The sequence below is a fragment of the Macaca thibetana genome, chromosome 13, assembly GCF_024542745.1.
Source record: "Macaca thibetana thibetana isolate TM-01 chromosome 13, ASM2454274v1, whole genome shotgun sequence".
In the NCBI taxonomy this organism is placed as follows: domain Eukaryota; kingdom Metazoa; phylum Chordata; class Mammalia; order Primates; family Cercopithecidae; genus Macaca; species Macaca thibetana.
The window spans coordinates 58,156,839-58,176,647 of record NC_065590.1 but is presented as its reverse complement, the minus strand read 5'-3'; the positions used below and the strand labels follow the sequence as shown (position 1 = coordinate 58,176,647).

Below are 19,809 nucleotides of genomic sequence, written 5' to 3'. Positions count from 1 at the left end.
GTGACAGAATATATTAAAAAAATGGAGGCTGTGTTTCTCCAAATCCAATTTATAGAACAGCAATTCTTGTGATTACTTTTTCATTATTGGTTTATAGTTATTACTTGGTCAGATGGGTCAGGCAATGGCGGGAGCATTGTGGATGGTGGAATAATATGTTACAGCAGGGAGACTTCCCTGCAGAGGGATGATGGGGAGGACTTCAAAGACAAGCTCCAGAAATAGGGCATATGGAAGCCAATCTGGTTGTCAGAAAAGGCTATTAATCTTCCATTCTGACTGGAAGGCCACAATGTGAACTTGGCACATTATTCTCTTTCTCAAAGCCTCAGTTTCTTTATCTTTAAATTGGAAATAATAATACCAATTTTATATATAATAAGTATGTCAGATTTTATATAACTCATCAATAAATGACAGAACCAGTGAGATGACATAACTGGCTTACAGGATAATTCAAAGAACCACACGTAATATAGGCAATAAGGAATGCCGAAATGAATGTACAAATAAGTGCAAGCTGAGTCTATTAAAAGGCAACAATCGATTGCATTCCGCTGGGCAGATTCATTTGCATTTCAATGTATGAAAGTTATTTGCATCGTTGTCAGTTTTCTGCATTTTACAGTGTTGGGGAATAGCTAAAAATAATCATAACCCAGATTATGGCTTGTTTTCCATTTATAATACTCAGTAATCTTTTTGGTCCATTTTAGTCTTTTTTACAATTTTCCCTCACTTAATTAAGTAGAGATAATGCATACAGAGTGCTTGACAAAGAGTAAGTGCTCAATCAACGCTAGCTATTATAAAAATCATTTAAATAATAGTAATAATAAAATTTTTCTGCACTGCTGGCAGAGTTATCTCTCCGAAGTACAGCTTTGGTCATGATAGCTTCTTCTCACATTCAGTGACTCATCATTGTCTCTGAAATAAATTCCACACTTCTTAGCTAGATATTTAAAGTTCTTTGATCTGTCTCCATCTAAACTTGCCAGTTTATTTCCTACACATAACTCTTTGCAAGGTCTGTCATGATGCCTAGAATTTCACCATTTGGGATCAATCTTTTTTGATATTGAAGAGTTTGGGGTCTTTAGGTGCTGCCTCTGTAGATGCAAATGTCACCAAGATAAGATTTTGCCCAGAAATGATCTGGCAGCAACATAGTCACCCAAATTAGCAAGTGTATTAGTATGCTTGGGCTGCCATAACAAAATGTTTAAGCTTGGGTGGCTTAAACAACAGACATTATTTTTCTCACAGTTCTAGAGGCTGGGAAGTCCATGATCAAGGTGCTAGCTGATTCGGTTTCTCATACTGGCTCTCTCCTTATGCAGATAGCCATCTTGTTGCTGTGTCCTCACATGGCCTTTCCTCTGTGCATGGGCAGGGAGAGATTTCTGATGCTTCTTCCCCTTTTGATAAGGACCCCAGTCCTATCATATTTAGGCCCCCACCCTTATGACCTCATTCAACCTTAATTACCTCCCTCAAGGTCTTATCTCCAAATACAGTTACATCAAGGGGTTGGCATTTCAAGACGTGAAGTTTGAGGGACACAATTCAATCTATACAGCAACATACTAGAAGATAGAGTGTAGTCAAGAATGGAGACTGGGGGCTGAGTGCAGTGGCTCACATCTGTAATCCCAGCACTGGGAGCCAAGGTGGAAGGATCGCTTGAGCCGAGGAGTTCAAGACCAGCCTGGGCAACATGGCAAAATTCTATCTCTACAAAAAATACAAAAACTAGCTGGGCATCATGGCACATGCCTGTGGTCCCAGCTACTTGGAGGCTGAGGTGGGAGGATCACTTGAGCCCAGGAAGATGAGGCTGCCGTGAGCCGTGATTGTGACACTGAACTCAAGCCTGGGTGACAAAGTGAGACCCTGTCTCCAAGGGAAAAAGAAAAAAAAGAGAGAGAGAGAGAGAAACTGGGAAGGCTGACTTCACCATTGCTCCACAAAATTATTCTGCTGAATTTTCTTTGTGATGAGATCAACACACTCTTACTTGGAGGATTCTGAACCTGACTCCCATACCCCAGAACAGGAATCCTAGCTGGGGAAGATGAAGCGTGGGATTGGGTTCTCTTCTGCCACTCCCTCAGCCTCCAGTGGGTGTCTCACTTAAGCTGAAAACTGGGGACAGCTGCCTAGGACTGGCTGAGATTTTCACTGAAAGACAAACGCCCAGAAATGCTACTACGTTCTCTTAAAAAATTCTTCAGGTTCTGTAGTTTGTTCTTTTGAGTGGCTAAAACATATGATTTTCTTTGTTCATACATTTGATTTTTGTCCAGATGTGTTTATTTTAAAGTTTTCCATTCATACCACTCTTTAGGGACATTATAGGACATCATTTGGCTTAATTAAAACATCTAATCCATCACAACGCTAATAGGTTACAAAAACTGCAAAATAGATGCATGATTTAGGGGTAGCAAAACACTTGGAATTAACTAATGAAGTGTTCGATTTGGGAAAAGTATTTTATTTTTCAAAGTGTGTTATGTGCCAAACTCAATTACTAAGGTTTACAGGAAGACATTTAGGTAATTTCAGAAGCAATTTCAGTAGGTACTATCATATGAAATTGTCTGCTGAGTGGGTAGATATCACTTTCTGTTATTATGGTTTGTTTATTGGGAGCCAAGTGGGATGAGAGTGTTAAGTGGGGTGCACATGACGTTGAGGCAGTGAAACATAGTGAAAAAGAAAAAGCAACTGGATTTGGAGGCTAATAGACCAGAGCTTGTCACTAACTAGCTCTGTGACATTGGTTAAGTCCCTTAATTTTCTAGGCCACAGTTGACTTATCTGTAAAAATAATTGTTGATGACCTCTAAAGTTCTGTAGTAATTAGGATAGTTTTAGCTGTTGTAATAAACTCTGCAATTCCAGTGGCTCAATCCGATAGAAATAAACTTAAAAATACTTTTGACTATTGAAGTTTTTTTCTTTTGAAAATGAAATTTTAAATTGAAGTATGGGATGCATGCTGAAAAATGCACAAATCAAAACTGTGTAGCCCAGCTAACTTATGAAAAGGTGAATGCTCTTGTAACAGCATCCCAGGAACATTTTCTATAGCTCTTCAATCACTCCCCCTCCAAATTCTTCAAAGCAACCACCATCCCAACTTTGAAAATCATAACTTAGTTTTGCTAGTGCTCATATACTGTATAAATGAAATCATGTATTGCCATTGATATGCATAAAGTATGTATACTTTTGTGTTTAGCTTCTCTGAAAGAGCTATAATCAGATTCATACATACTGTTATATGTAGCAGCAATTCACTAATTTTGATTGTTCTGTAGTATTATATGAATACACCAAAATTTATCCATCCTCTGCTAATGGATATTTGGGTTTTTATGAATAATGCTGCTATGAACATTCTCAGACATTCATTTGGGGTTGTGTGTGTGTGTGTGTGTGGTCCATTTCTATTGGTACAGATTTAGGCGTTGCATTGTTAAAAAAAAAAAAAAAAAAAAAAAAAAAAAGCACTAACAGATTTCAAAGTGGTTGTGCGAGTTGATTCTTCCAACAGCGGGATATGAATGTTCCTGTTCCTCCTCATTCTCACCAGTGCTTGGTGGTGTTGACCTTTCTAATTTTAGCTACACTGATGGGAATAAAGTGACATCTCATTGTATTTTTAACTTACATTTCCATAAGGAGCTCATAAGGTTAGGTAAATTTCATATGTTTAAAAGCCATTTGAATATTCTTTTTGTTAAGTGACTGTGTAAGCTCCTTACCTATTTTTATATTAGGTTGTTTATTATTTAGCAATCCAATATAAAAATAGGCATTCCTTATCTATTTTGCATATGAGCTGTTTGTCAGCTCTAAGACACTGTATTATTTTAATTTTTACTGAAAACGGCAGTGAATGCTAAATGTCCAGCTTTACAATAAATACAGTAATGGCAACTCACACTAAAACAAAACACACTTCCGATAGCCATTATTTTTCTGTTTAGGACAATTTTAAAATCTCTTTGGTTAAAAAAACAGGAATGTACGTATACAAAGGCTCAAAATAGGCCATCCTTTTAAACAGAAAGGCAAATGATTCACAGAAGACTATGAATAGAACATGTAACTAGTTGACACAGATCTAATAGGATTTGTTTGTCAGTCACATCTAACACATCTGAAGTATTCTTGTATGAAGTATCACATGAAGAAAAGAAGACTTTATCAGTATCTAAAAAAGTAGGTTTGCTCATGGACAATCTGACAAGTTACCAGAAAAAGTCTTTCCTGAGACATAAGGAAATGCAACATGATCTTCTTAAACCTTTTAGTTCAAGTCTTTCCACTCAATAAAATAGTAGAGGATCTGAAACTGAGAAAATATATTTGAGTACAAACAGCTTGTGAAACTCAACACTGTTTTTGCATCATTAGAGGGTTTTACTGAACAACCAACTTGTCTGCTCGGTATGCATTTCAGATGTGAGAGACACTTCTCTGAACAGGAGCCTGTACTGTCTTCAATCCTGTGCATCGAGTGTCTACCACAGGCAAACAGTTTTCTCCCTATTTTGTAGTAATGCAATCTTCCTATTAGCAAAAAGAGGTAACCAGCCCCTGTAGACTGAAGGGACCAGAGTCACAGGATAAGGATTTCCTCTTAATTTTTATTTTGATGTTTGAACTCCTGATGCAACATTCTAGAACAGGGTGTCAGGACCTGCTATGCCCAAGGGACTGACAAAGGAAAAAGCTCTGTTTATTTTGTGTGATTTGATGGACAGATGAAAAACTTAACACACAATAACAGAAGTTGGTTGTTAATAAATCACATCCTAGTCTTTCAGCACTTCCGTAAGCAGATGACATTTTCAGTTTTCTAGCTCTTGTAGTTTTAACACTGCAACATCAATGATGCATATGTCCAGAATCAGTTAAAAAGACTGTCAAATTATTTTATTTTATCTATTTTTTTCACTGTCTCTTGGTCCCAAGTGTATCAGAAGGATTACCTTTTGGCATTCTCCGCTATTGCGCGTTGGGGTGCTCTCGATTGTCCCTGTGTTTTGTGGGCCGGTTGGGAGAGGGAGCTTGGGAAGGATGTGCCACTGTGTGGAGGTTGTGAGTCACTGGGATGCCTCCAAGGATGATCCCTTCCTTGGCTGCAGGGAGAGCTCCTGGAGCCACGCCCACGATGCCTGGCAGATACCTGTATGTGGCACCATTGAGCTCGAGATGAATTGCTTGCTGTTCTATTACTGACCAAGGTGCTGATGTGACAAAGAATTCCTTGTTCACACAGTTTCTTAAGCTTTCTGAATGCAACCTGTGATGGCTCAGCAGATCTCGGTGGCAGCTGCCTCTCATCTCCAGCGACGCCTGCTTTCTGTACCAGGCAGTATGGGGAGTACAGATGAAATTCGGTACATCTTTCAACGGACCCTGAATAAAGCTAAAGGGCTCTGATTCCTGCATGTCGAGGGCTGCCCCTCTATCCTGCTTTCCTTGGGGGCCTGTCCTAAGGCTTTCTTGTCCACCAAGTTACCACGGGCTGCCTTCACAAGGAATTCTCCCTCCCTCATCTGATTTATAGTAAAGTCATTGGTGAGGTTGTGGTTATGTTCACTGAAACTGCAGTGCATGGAGAGGTGGTCACTCTGATACAGCAAATCCTGCAGGGCATAGACCCTCTGCAGGCCCAGGGGCTGCTCTATCCCATCCTGCAAGTAGGGGTTATAAAATAAGACACTGAATCCGAAGGCCTTGGCTTGAACTGCAATCGCCTACTCCGTGCCACTGAAGCGGATGAGGCCCAGCGTCTTCCCAGGGATGCCGGCCGCTCCTGATCCACCTCTGCTCCATGCTCTGTACCTGCGTGCCTTCCCGCAGTGCCTAGTATAGCCACAGTTCCTCTGGTACAGATTGAGAATGTGGCAGATGGTGGAGTTGGCTGTTTCTTCCTTGGCTCGGAACGGATGTTGCACACAGCAATCCCGAGCTCACAGGCAGCCTTGATGTCCACATTGTCATGGCCAGTGCCTATCCGCAACAGTCACTCTCAGGGCCTTGAACTTCTCCAGGTCCTCCCTGGCGAAGGTGATTTTGCGGCATGTCATGGCGCCCACGGCTTCATTTAAAACCTTATGGTGGATCTCCTGCGTGGACTGTACATAAGAGAAGGCCACGGTGGCCAGGTCCTTCAGGATGGGCATGTCCACGGTGCAGTTGCGGTGGTCCAGCAGCACCACAGGGGGTGTGGTGCCCGGGGCCGTTCAGGACCTGGGGGCGGATACCTTCACAGATTCTGTCCAATCACTGCCTCTTGACCTTGTGCTTATCCACAAGGGCCATTCTTATGGAACTGTGCAAATCTCAGATCAACAGGCAAAGCAATCCTGTAAGAACTTAGAGGAACTCGCGGGAGTCTGCGTGCATGACGCCACTATGAACCCAATATAAACCTGTCCACTAACTCTGTAGCCTGATGTGATTTTTCTCTCTACTTCACTTTGAATGTCCTAAAGATTTTGCTTTGTATTACTCTAGAGCTCATATATATTCACATTATTTTATCCTCATTGAAATTTGTACCCTATGGTACTATAAAATACCCTTCCTTGACTTGTTAAATACTTCTTAGCCTGAATTTAATTTTGTATAATATTCAGATTGTGATTTTCTTCTTTTTGTATGCATTTGCCTAACATGCTTTTGTCCATTCTATTATTTTCAGCTTTTATGAGAATCTATATTCAGCACAGAATTCAATTTTATGTTGTGGTATATTCTGAATGTCTTTATAAAGAGGTGGGTTTAACTCTTTCACATTTATTAGTATAACAAATATAACATCCCAATCCTCTATTTCTTTATTTAGTACCTATTGATTTTCTCCTATGGCCAATGGATAGAATGAGGGCATATCTTTTCCTCTCTGTTTCCTGCTCTGCCTCCTGGTACTACAATTATATTATCTTCTTACTATTTGCTTTTGTATTGTTCTATATAATTAGGTCTTTGATTTGATTTTTTTAAAGCTTATCCTTTATCCTCAGCAGAATCACTGTATCTACCATGCCTCTCATCTTTTTTTCTTCCTCTGTTGATTTTTGTTAGTTATAATAATTCTACATTGTCAGGGCATATAACATTCGCATTTTGTTCTGTCACTTCACTTGGCATTTGTTTTAAGTTTGGTAATCCATTTAAGCAAAGGGGTCTTTGTTTTACTTGTCTTTTTGTCATAACTTTTCTAGTAATCTTTTGGTTGGATGGCGTTTGGCTTCTAGTAGATTCCTCTTGCAAATAAGAGGGCTTATGCAAATAATCCAATTTGTCCATTTTATTTAAACCTAAATCACAGTTTCAAAGAATATAAAAATCCTTGGATCTCACCTTCTTTTCAGAAGGTTTCATAGGTGTTGTGCTACTCTCTTCTACCACTGAACATTGCTACAAAGAAATGTGAGGCCAGGCTATTTTCCCTCTTGACTTTGTGACTCTATTGTTGTTGTTGTTGTTGTTTAACCTAGACAGTTGCCTAACTAGAAGTGATGTGTTTTGTGATTGGTTTGGGGAGTGTATTTGACTTTCTCAGGCTGTTCTTAATTGGAAGTGGGTGGGGAGGGTTGCAGGGGTGGAGGAGAACACAGAATTAAGGAAGCTGATAGTTCTTGACTAAGTCCTAGCTGTTTTGGGCCAGTTCCTACAGGGGTTGTTATTTGGTTCCCTGGTCACTACAGAGTGTAGGTCATAGTTGTGTTTGTATATATGGTCTTGATATTGTCCATTTGTTTATTAAGTCTTTCAGTTTTTCTTTGCTCTTTTTTGGACATTCTCATTCTTTATTCTGGATATCCTTTAACTGTCTTCCATATCAATTTCCTTCTCTGAAGTCTTTTAAACTTTATTTCCACTTTTTTTTTTCTTTCCTTCATGTCTCCTTTTTATGTCTCATACTGTGTTAACTGGTGTTTATTTTCCCTTTTGCTCCTTCTAATTTTGCTTTTATTTCTGTGAGGGCTCTATTTTTTTTTCTTCTTTTCTGAATGCTTCCAGCCCATAATTAGCTCTTCCTGTTTTGCTCTTTCTTCCTTGAGTTCTTGCATATGAGCTTTGTGTTCATGTCTAACAGAGAACATTGTTTTTTAGTTCTTTTAAATTTCTATTACAATTTTCCTTTTCTCCGTGGCACTGTTCTATATTCTTTGCTTTTCTTTAGAAAGCATTTGCTTTTCTTTATTCTTTTCTTTTTTCTCCTCTTACCTTTGTATAAATTCTATGCTTTTTTTAAAAAATTACTCAGCTTTAAAAGAGGCAAACATTTCTTGACCCACTAGATGTGTAAGGGAGGAGCAAGGCTATTCAGATTAGTTATTTTTTTCTATGATCCAGGATTTTGTGTGTAATTTCATTTAGTCTTCACTCAATGAAGATAGCTCTATTACTTTTAATTTACTATTATTTTAAATACATTTCTCTATCTTCTTCTGATGCCATAGACACAGATGGAAAACATATGTTTCTTCATTTATCCCAGCTTCCCCTGTTTCTTGGATCTCACAGGTATACCCTCAGTTTGCATATCCCTGTTCTTCCTATTACAAACTAAAATTGGCATCACAGTGTGTGCCCCTCACTTTCAAGGAGTATATGTTGTTTCACACTTTTTGGAAGCTGCAGTTTAGTCTTTCTCTCTGGAATCTGTTTTCCGGCTCCTTCCTGCATGGCCTCTTCTAAATTACAATTGTTGTTTGCAGCTCTTGAATTTTTGTAGGGAGAGGTGGTGTGTATATCGGTGTCTGTCTGTGCTGCTATCACAGAATACTTGAGACTGGGTAATTTATAGATGATGGAAATTTGTATCTCATAGTCTGGAGTCTGGGAAGTCTAGGATCAAGGCACTGGCAGGTTCAGTGTCTGGTGAGAGTCTGGTCTCTCTGGTCTCTGCTTCCATGATAGCTTTTTGTTGCTATGCCCTCTGGAGGGGACTAATGCTGTGTCCTCACATAGCCAAAGAAACAAAAGGGCAAAAAGGGTCAAATGCTATATAAAGCCCCTTTAAAGGCCTTAATTTCATTCACAAAAGAGGAGCTCTCATGACCTAATCACCTCCTAAAGGCTTTACCACTTAATACTGCTGCATTGGAGATTAAGTTTGAACATGATATTTGGAGGCACACAGACTTTCAAACCATAGCATTTCACCCCTGGGCCCCCAAAGTTGAAGTCTTTCACATAATCAAAACACATTCTTTCTATCTCAGTAGCCCCTAAAGTCTTAACTCATTGCAGATTGAATTCAAAAGTCTGAAGTTCAGAGTCTTATCTAAATATCATCTAAATCAGATATGGCTGAGACTCAAGGTATTATTCATTCTGGGGCAAATTCCCCTCCAGCTGTGAGCCTATGAAATCAAACAAGCTATATGCTTCCAAGATACAATGTTGGAACAGGCATAGGATAGACATGCTCATTCTAACTGGGAGAAATAGGAAGGAAAAAAGGGGTAACAAGTCCCACGTAAGTCTAAAACCTAACAAGGCAAACAGCATTAAATCTTGGGGCTCAAAAATAATCTCTGACTCCATGTCCCAATTTTTAGATACTTGGATGGGGATTGTGTTCCTAAGGCTTCAGGGGACTCTGTTCCATGGCATTGCTGGGTACAGTCCATGCTATAGCTCTCATGGGTTGAGGCCTAGAACCTGTAGCTCTCTTGGGCTACACTTGGACATTGGTGGATCTACAGTTTTTCAGTCTTGGGGGAAGCCACACCTCTAAGGCTTCATAGGGAATCCCCTTAGTGGAGGCTCTCTGCAGTGGCCCTGACCCCATAGCTGTAATGGGCATTGCCTTAATGGGGATGCTCTGTGGTGGCCCATCTCTGTGGAAGTTCTCTGCCTGCGCCCCAGCTCTCTCCAAGGCACCATTTGGAATCTAGGTGGTGGTAACCATGCCTCCTCAACTTGTGCACTCTGCACCTGCAGAATCAGTACCTTGTGGACACCACCAAGGCTTATAGCTTGTGCCCTCTGGAATGGCAGCCCAAGCCACACCCAGGGTAGCTAAGGATTGCTGCATTAGCATGTGTGGAGCAGAAACTTGGGGTGGCTCTAGGCAGCAAGTCCCAAGTCCCATGCTACCCTGGGCTCGCCCCTTGAAACCATTCTGCTTTCAAAGCCCTGGTACTCTGACCTATGGTGAGAGTGGTAGCCTCAAACATCTCCAAAATACCTTTCAGGTCATTCTTCCATCATCTTGATGAAAGCACCCAACTTTCTTCTATTTATACTAATCTCCCTATCAAAATGTTTGCTTAGCTACATCCTTGGTGTTCTCTCCAGAATGTATTTTCTCATTTTTACTTTACAGGCTGAGAATTTCCCAATTAAGTTCAGCATCCCTTTTGGTTAAAAATTGTGCCTTTAGTTTTTCTCTTTCTGCATTTTACTATAAGTAGTGAAGTAACAGCCATGCAGCCCCTTCAATACTTTGTTTAGAGATTTCTTATGCCCAGTATCCTAGTTCTTCACTCTTAAGTTTCATCTTCCACAAAACACTAGGACAAAGACACCATTCAGTCAAGGACACAATTCGGTCTCTGCCACTTTATAACAAGGATGGCCTTTCGTTCAGTCTCCAATATCATATGTTAATACTTATTTCCATCTAAGACCTCATTAGAATGGTCTTTAGTGTCTTTATTTCTACCAACATTCTGTTCACAACCACTTAGATAATCTGAGAGAAATGAGGCTTTTTCTACAACTCTCCTCTTCTGAGCCCTCACCAGAATCTCCCTCAATGCTCCATTCACAGCAATTCAGGCTTTTTCTTGCCTGTTCCTCCAAACTCTTCCAGCCTCTGCCCATTACCCGGTTCCAAAGGCACATCCATCCACATTTTTAGTTATTTATTATAACAACATCCCACACTCAGTATCAGTTTTTATCCTAGTCTGTTGTGTTACTATAACAAAATGCCCGAGACTGGGTAATTTATAAATAACAGAAATCTATTTCTCACAGTGTGGAGGCTGGGAAGTCTGAGATTAAGGCACAAGTAGGTCTGATGCTTGGTGAAGGCCCAGTCTTTGCTTCGAAGATGATGCTTCGTTGCTGTGTTCTCACATGATAGAAGCTGGAAGGGCAAACTAGGCCAAGCTAGTTTCCTCCATTGAAAAATGTTCCTAATCCTATTCACAAGGGAGGAGCCCTCATGACCTAATCACCCCCTAAAGCCCCCACCTCTTAATACTGTTGCATTGGAGATTAAGTTTCAGCATGAATTTTGGAGGGACACAAACATTCAAGGCAGGGATCTGAGGTTTTAACTGTCTTCCAGTTTTGCTGAAAGTGGATTTTCTTTTTGTTTCTCTTTGTTCTTGCCACTTTTGCATAATTTTGTATCTTTTTTTTTTTTTTTTTGCAAGACAATTAGTAGGAAATGTTGCAATCTCTGAGAGTAGGAAATGTTGCAGCCTCCTCTGAGATCAAGATGGGACCACTATGCTCCCGCCACTCTTTGCCATCATGTTCAAATGATCATTTCAAGGTTCCCGTAGGAGGGCCAGGGAATGATGGCATCTGGCAGTGACTAGGAACGTCCCTCAGCATGGCTGACTCAGAAGAAGAAAGTCTACCACTCCTGTGACTAGAAAATTTCCCTCTCTCATTTTTCTCTACTTCAGCTGGCATTTAAGTGATCACATCCATAGTCTTCATTTTTAAAAATCTGATTTATAAGATGTAACAATCTATTGTTTTCCCCTAGAAAAAAAAGTAATATTCTCTTTAACTTTTTGCTGTTAAATGGTAGAAAACAGACTACAAATCAGTGTTTGAGATAACATTTTGGGGAAAACCTGGGAATAAAGTTTGAACTTTGGTCATGCTTGATTGGTAGCAATGATAGTGAAAATATTTTATGATTTTTTTTTCCTTGAATCAGCTTTTCTTATAAAATTATCTCAGATCTAGCCTGAAAAGAACAATGAAGAGATGAAGAGAAAGATGAAAGTAATCTATGGTATGTGATTTTTGAGAGGCTCTTGAAAACCCCCCTGGTCAAAAATGTGTCCTACGTGGGCTTTTCTTCCTGCTTGACTTTGCAAGGATAGCAATGAATTCCTTTGAGCCTCCTCCTGCAGTCCTTTTTCAAAATGCAGATTTTCACAGGTGAGGCAATGCACCAAGGACACGATTTTAACCAGCAGTGAGCTGATGATGAGCCTGTCTTCTCATCTGATTCACACAATGGTTTTTTGAACAAGATTTTCCCAAGAGTTTTTTGGCTCTTCCCTCAAGGGTGACAGCCACATTTTGTGACTGATATTGGATTAGCCCATCAATCCAATGGATTAAGCTATAATGCCAAGTTTGGCAACAAAGATGGGGTTGAATACTTTTACCTCTCTCCTTGTCGGGTTTGCGGTTTCATCTCCCTTCTGCTCAGGTGATTGGTCAAAGCCTGAGACTTTGATTAGCTTCAAAGGGAGGGGTGGAGTGGGGTTAATTATGTCTAAAAAGATCAGCACCCAATCTTTTTACCCTTTTTAATGGTCTCAGCTGTTTATCTCATTCGCACTTGTTAGTATGAGTATCTTTGTTGTAATATTTAGAAAAGGGAGAGAGTAAATAGGGGTCCTTTCTTTGACCTTGAACATTGATCCAACTCAGCCTTTAATTAGAGCTATGCACAAGCATAGAGCATTCTTATGCAGCTGAGAATAAAATGGTACCCTGATTTCCATTCTGCATTTGTTTTCTGTGAATACCTTCCTAGAACTTTGTTGGGAGGGACTAGGGGTAATTAACTGGGCAATATGAGGTCATTCTCTGGTTTCTGACCAAAATATTATTATATGTAATAATGGCAGCTGATACTCTCATCTTAACTTCTAAAGTAATCTCATTGAGAAATTGAGAAATAAAGACCAAGGGCAGGAAATGCTCTGTAGAAAGGGGGGTAAGCCCACCAGCTGAGCGAGAAAGGAGTCCTGGAACATGGGGCAGTGAACTAGGAGAACCTTTGGGGCAGATGAATGTGTGCGAGGATGTGGGTGGTGGGGTTGATTGCAGCAGAGGATGAAGTTTTTAAATCAGTGAATCGTCTTGTGATAACATATGGCTGATAGTATATAACTCCCTTGTTTACAACTCTATAGTGCCTCCCCATTGCTTGCTCTGATGATGAGGTCCAAACTTTTTAGCAAGAAACCTCAGCCTGGGTGCAGTGGCTCATTCCTGTAGTCCCAACACTTTGGGAGGGTCATCTGATGTCAGGAGTTCAAGACCAGCCTGGCGTATCATGGCGAAACCCCATCTGTACTTAAAAAAAAATTAGCTGGGCATGGTGGCATATACCTGTAATCCCAGCTATCTGGGAGGCTGACGAAAGAGAATCTCTTGAACCCAGGAGGAGGAGGCACTGCATTCTAGCCTGGGCAACAGGGCAAGACACCATCTGAAAAAAAAAAAAAAAAAAAAAAAAAAAAAAACCTCTGCCTGATGTGGAGTCTGCCTCATGCTATGCCAAACCTCACACTGTTCCAGACTCACTGACCATTGATTCTTAGGCTAAGCAAATCCTGCATTGATTAAGGACCTCAAAATCATTTGTGCTGTTCCCGCTCAGAATTTGATCCCCCTGCAAATATCTACTTTTCTAGTATGTCCCTGTTTAATGTCACATTTCAGAGAAGTGTAGTAGATGTCCTCTGTTTAACCCACATAACTCAGGTGTGCAACACATATGAACTGCTGTATATTCAGTTTCTCAGCTTTCTTACTTTTAAGCCTTGTTTTGTCTAATGGTGGGGAAAACCCCCACAATCTTGCTAATCCATTAAACCCAATCACTTCCAAGATTTTCTCTGTAATTCCAGAATTAAATTTAGTCATTTGGGATGCTTCTTCTCACCTTTGGGTCTCCCTGGGGATACGTCTGATTCATGGGGGTGCTTGCAAAGTGTTAAGGCATTTGGGGGGATATCAAGTCCTTGGTCTCTAGCCACATAGTGTTTATTTCTGTGACTGCTTTTAGGTTTATCTCTAGTCATGGTGTCTGTCCTTCTGGCTTCTATCAAGGTGTGCTATCTTATCTGACCATGGAGGGGTGATGATTGTCAACAGAGACTTAAGAATGTTCTCATATCCTCCGTAGCAGGGCAGTCCACCACCCAACCTCTGTGAACATGTTGCTTTTCCTGGTGATAAGACATCCACGAAATATGCTGACTTTCCCTCTTACAGCTAACCCCTGGGACCATGTAAATATGTGCATTCATTCTTCAATTATTCTCCTTTTGAAGCATTATTATGGAGTAATCTGATACTCTGATTCCTTCAATGTTTTCTGATTGATCCTCAAATGTAGGTTTTGAGAACTCAGAAAGCTCTTACTTCTCCAGAAACCCAGCTCTTGCCAATGAAAGCTTTGGTTTCCAAGTCAGTTTGCTCTTATAGCAGATTTAAAAGTGTATTTTGGAATTCAAAATCTGTGAATGGACTGTTTCTTTGTCTTTGTATTCTTATTATAAAAATTCTGTTCATTTTTTAGAGTATAGAATTCCTTTGACTGTATAGGGGAGAGTCACTCTAAGAAATTGTGGGATATGGGGAGAAATACTTTGTTCAGGAAATTAATCCACCATGGAAGGCTGCTTCAATGTCAGGACTGGATCAGGCCTCACTGTTTTAGTCTGAAATTGTGTATTGATGTGACTTGGGTGTCTATCCGTGTAACATTTGTGCGTCCCAACAAACTCTGAGCTTCATGAGAGATCTAAGACTGTATCTGTCTTGCTTACCACCAAAGCCTGAGCTTCTGGGTACAGGACTCGGCAGAGAATCGGTGTTCCACAAATTCCCAGTGAATAGTTGAATACTCTGGGGAGAGAGGAGAGATCAGTGTGGTAGCAGGAGGGTTCTGGTACCCAGGGGCAGACTTGGGAGCTGAATGAACAGAAGTGGGAAATGGCTGCAGGTTAGTTTCTCTTGATGAGTGTGGTGGTGCTTGTAGTGCAGTGAGAGCTGAAATATCGCTGTGGAGCCCAGTGGTTCAGAATCTTTGTGCCCTACACAGATTTCAGACAGGCATTGGAGTTCAACTGGGAGCACATCCTGGGGTAGTACCCGTGTTCATGTAGTAAAGGACAATAGTGGAAAATACCTCATCTGCATGTAAGTAGCACTATTTGCATCCAAATGTGGAAGTCTCCTTACAGACTACTCCCCACCCCCCCATAAACATGGACCTAGTGCAGTTCTGGCCCACTACAGAGGGGGCTGTAGGTTGTCATGGTGGGGAGAGGGCTTTGTAAAGTTCTGTGCTCTTCTGGGTAGCCCTGAGGTCAGAGGTTCCCTGCAGAACAAGCAGGCTTGCTTGAAGAAAACAAATAAGTTAAAAATAAGTGGATAATTCTTTCTCCTTATATCAGGTTGTCAGGAAATTGGTGAGTGTTGTGAGTGTTTTCATAATTTGAAAAGGATATCTGACTTTTTCTCGTCAGAATTGATTATTTTGGGATTTAAAAGGCAATACACTCCATCAGGGAGCAAAACTGTGGAAATTCCTGACGTGAAAGCAGATGGTGCAATTTCTTACTCATTCGGTTCTCAGGGAATCCTGGCACATTGCTGGTACTCCAGACAGAGGGATAATGTCATTAGAGTCACTGTGTCAATTTATTTTTCCCAGAGAAGGACACAGAGGAAAATGTAAGTATGGCTTAGCTAAATCTCTGCATGACTGAAGCTCCAGAGGTAGGTGGCATGACATTGGCCTTGGAGCTTGACATCAGAGAGAGAGATCATTAGAAAATGAATTCAGAGACCAGGAGGGGATCTTCAAGGCCAGGGACCCAGCCTTAACTGAGGACCCAGCCACTCAGTTTACAGTGAGGAAACTGAGGCCCATAAAGTGAATTGACTTGATCAAGATGGCACAGTTACTTAATTAGTGGGAGTGCTGTGATATTTTAATTAAATCATGGCTTCTCAAACACGTATTTTCATACAAATCGCATGGAAATCATGAAAAATGCAGATTCTAATTCAGGACATTAGAGCCATGGCCTAGAATCTGCATTTCTACCATTCTCCCAGGTGATACTGATGTTTCTCTTCCCTGGGCAATGCTATGATTTAAAAAAAATTATGTTACAGGGACCTAATCGCAAGCCATTCCTGAGTACCTCTTTCAGGAAGGATTGTTTTAAGACTTGGGAAGAAGGCTTAGGTGCCCAAGACAACTGACCTGGTGTGGATTCTCGCCACAGCATGCCCACTGAATAGAGGATGTCCTGTAAAATCAGAGAAGCCAGGTCTGGCTTATAAGGCTCTGACTGTTCAGCTCAATTTCTTCTCTTTCATTGTTGACTTTATCACTGTTTTCCTGCTTCTCCCATGGAATGCAATCTGAGAAAGATAGGATATATGTTAATTGTATAAAAGACTTTGCAATAACTCCTCCCCCCCACCAAAAAAAAAAAAAACAGAATAAAAGAGAGATTACTGGGTATTCTATGGGATTCTAGGTATTGTCTAGCATACTCATCTGGATTATCTGATGCTATAATGGTCTATTCCTCTCATTGTTTATAAGTGGTTTTTAAATCTCTTTAAGTTGTATAATAGAACCTAAGCATAATGCCAATGATTCTTTTCTCATGAAATGCAATGCATTATTGCCATGTGGATATTGACCACATCTATTTTAAAATTTATTTTAGCATTCCTGTTTGTCTATATGTTCTTTGAATTATTTGCATTGAGTGTAACATTTTACTGTTCTCTCATCAATTAATAGGTCATATAAAATATTTCACACAGGTTCCTTTTATGTTTTATATTTGTGCAAGAGTTATAATTTTACCCTTAAATTGTCCTTTAGAATGAACTTTGATTATTTGGCTGAATCCCTTCTCCAAAAGAGGTAAAATTGAACTAGGGTCTTAATTTTTCCACACTTATGTAACACTTAGAGTCACACCATCTTGTGGAGTCTCAAAGAATCTTACGTTACTGATGAGACAGCTGAATCTCAGAAAAATGAAGAGATTTACCCAGGCACACATGGCTAGGATGGGGTAGAGAAAGGAGTCTCCTTTTTCTCATACTACCCTTTAGTTATTGTGTATTTGAATGACTCAAGTCTTTCTTCACCATTGTCCTAATCAGTGAGTTGACCAAAGGTAGGAGGAGCATAGACATGTGGGAAGGGGCCCAAAGAACTGGTGCTCTTGGCCTGTTTTATTGACCCTTCTGGAGAAGAGGTCAAGAAAAATGTGAAGGCTTGTGCCTTGCTGTGGATAGATTTGTGTCTGCAGTTGTTTACCTGAGGCCTGTGGCCTGCAAAGATGCAGAGAGTGACCATGAGAAGTCTCTCTACAGCTAAATGGCTCAGCCCTTTTGCAGGTGGACGTGGCCATAATGACAGTGGTGGAAATCATAAAAACTCTTGGAATGAGCATATGCTCTGGAGTCAGATTGACTTGAGTTTAAATTATGCTCTGTTTATTACAAATTGTATACCCTTGGTAGAGTTTCTTAACCTCCTCAGAACGTTGTGCTACCCCATTTTACAGATTAAAAAATAATCTCATAGAATTATTGTGAAGAATTTCTGAGATAACATGAAAAGCACAATGTAGTTCCTTGTCAGTATTCATTGAATGTTCTTTTCCTTTTTTTATCTTAACTTTTGCCAAGAAATATATTCATTTACTTTCAACTCTCTTTACCCAGAAGAGAGTTAACCGCTCAATGACATTTATTGAACACTTGTTATGAATCCAGCCTGTGGCAGGGACTACAGGGTATACAGAAATGTAAACAGAAATGTAAATGTATTTGACCTGGAACAAATAAAGACATCAGTGCCTTGAGAATTTGGAGACATGAGGCATCAGTGAAGGTTGGAAAAGGTGGTTGTGGACACAGCATGGACAAAGGGAAGGTGGTGGGAACGAGCGTGACATGGGGAAGGAATTGGTTTAGTCCTCAGAGAGGGTATTGGTGGGGAGCAATGGGAGCCCAGGTGGCGAAAGCAGGCCTGTGCAGGTTTGGAGAGAACCTTGCTTGCCAAGCTGAGCAGCTAGGCCTTGCTACAATAGATGGCAGCAGCCCCTGGCGGGTTCTGAGCAGAGGAATAAGTAACATGCTTGGCAAGCCCAGATATTGTCCTCTGGAGTTTCTCTTATGGGACTCTTTGTTGTTGAGCTCCCTGAATTTCTCCTGGAGGTCAGAGATGTCAGTTGCTGCTCTGACACTGATTCAAAGGTTGACTCTGAGGAGTGCTGAGGAGGCTGATTTTTTTGTGGGAAGAGATGACGATTTAAATGCCCCATAGAGGCAGCTCATCCAGATTCCTCTACATCACAATTTTTTTCTCTGAGTATCCATACTTTTGGTTACTTTGAACAGGAATATGTTATCTGTAATTTTTCATTATAAGTCTGATTAATTATCTTTTTTTTTTTTTTTTTTTGCTTTGCAGCCTTAATTTAATGAAAAAATATAATCTTGACTGCTAAAAAATTGAGCTTTGATACTTTAGTCCATGTTTTTCATTACCATTGTCATTTCCAGACAAGCCTCTTGATAATGGAATTTCATATGAGCACTTCATGAAGATTTTGACAAACCTCCATTCAAAACCAAGGCAATTTCAATGACTTAGGGAGCAAGCAGATGCTCTGGGCCTTGGGGAAAAGGGATAAGGGCGACCTCCTTTTTTTGTTTTTTTGAGTCTTGCTCTGTCACCCAGGCTGGAGTGTAGTGGCCCTTGGCTCACTGCATCCTCCGCCTCCTGGGTTCAAGCAATTCTCCTGCCTCAGCCTCTCGAATGGCTATGATTACAGGCACCCACCACCATGCCCGGCTAATTTTTGTAGAGATGAGATTTCACCATGTTGGCCAGGCTGGTCTCGAACTCCTGACCTCAGGTGATCTGCCCGCCTCGGCCTCCCAAAGTGCTGGGATTACAGGCATGAGCCACCGCGCCCGGCCCTGTGACTTCCTTTTCATGGACATATAACTGCTGAGGGTTAGTGTCAGTGCAGGTATAGCAGGCAGATCATCATGACCTTGCACACATAGTTATCAGTGATTGAAGTGGGAGACACTGAGCCCTGGAACAAGGGGAGATAGAAAATATACATGAGCCACTTGGGAGGGTAGATGAGGAGCCATTTATGGAGATGAGATGTAGAATGCAACTGATAAATGATATTGATGGGAGCAAAGCCAGTGTAGCTGCCAGTCCCTAGAGTGACCAAGATGATAATGAAAAATAAAAATAACAGATATCCTTGCTGAGTATTTTACATCTACTATTTCATTTTTATCCTCACAACAACTCTGAAGGGTCGATATTATTAATCTGATTTTATAGAAAATGACAGATCTGCATTAAAACCCTGGTCTTTGTGAGGCTGACAGCTGACCTCTTCACGGCATTGCACTGCCTCCCTACGGAGACTTCTTCTAAGTAGAAGGGATCTTGACTTGAGATTAAACTCTTATTCTAGGGTTCAGATGAGTCCTAAGGAAAGGTGGGTTGTGCTTGCTGATAATCTATTTGCATGGGAGACTGGAGAGCGTCTGGGAATGAACAAGTGCTCAGTGAAAGAGCGAGCTGAGACCTATTAGCCAGATCAGAGTCTCCAGCTGAAATGGGGGACTGATTTGGAGTATAGAGACAGACCTCAGGCCATCTCTGGCTCAGTCTCCATGGAATGATACCTGGATATGAGGAATCGTAGGCTGATTGGACATCATCCTACGATGATACCATGATGTGAGGGC

At 40.7% G+C, this 19,809-nt stretch overlaps 2 pseudogenes across 1 annotated transcript in view; both read right to left on the bottom strand.

Annotated features, from left to right (window-relative positions):
- LOC126934259 (uncharacterized) overlaps window positions 1-19,809 on the bottom strand; it is a 1,193,286-nt pseudogene that overhangs the window by 506,720 nt on the left and 666,757 nt on the right. The window lies entirely within an intron of this gene.
- LOC126934246 (C-terminal-binding protein 2-like) lies at window positions 5,026-6,348 on the bottom strand (annotated as a pseudogene).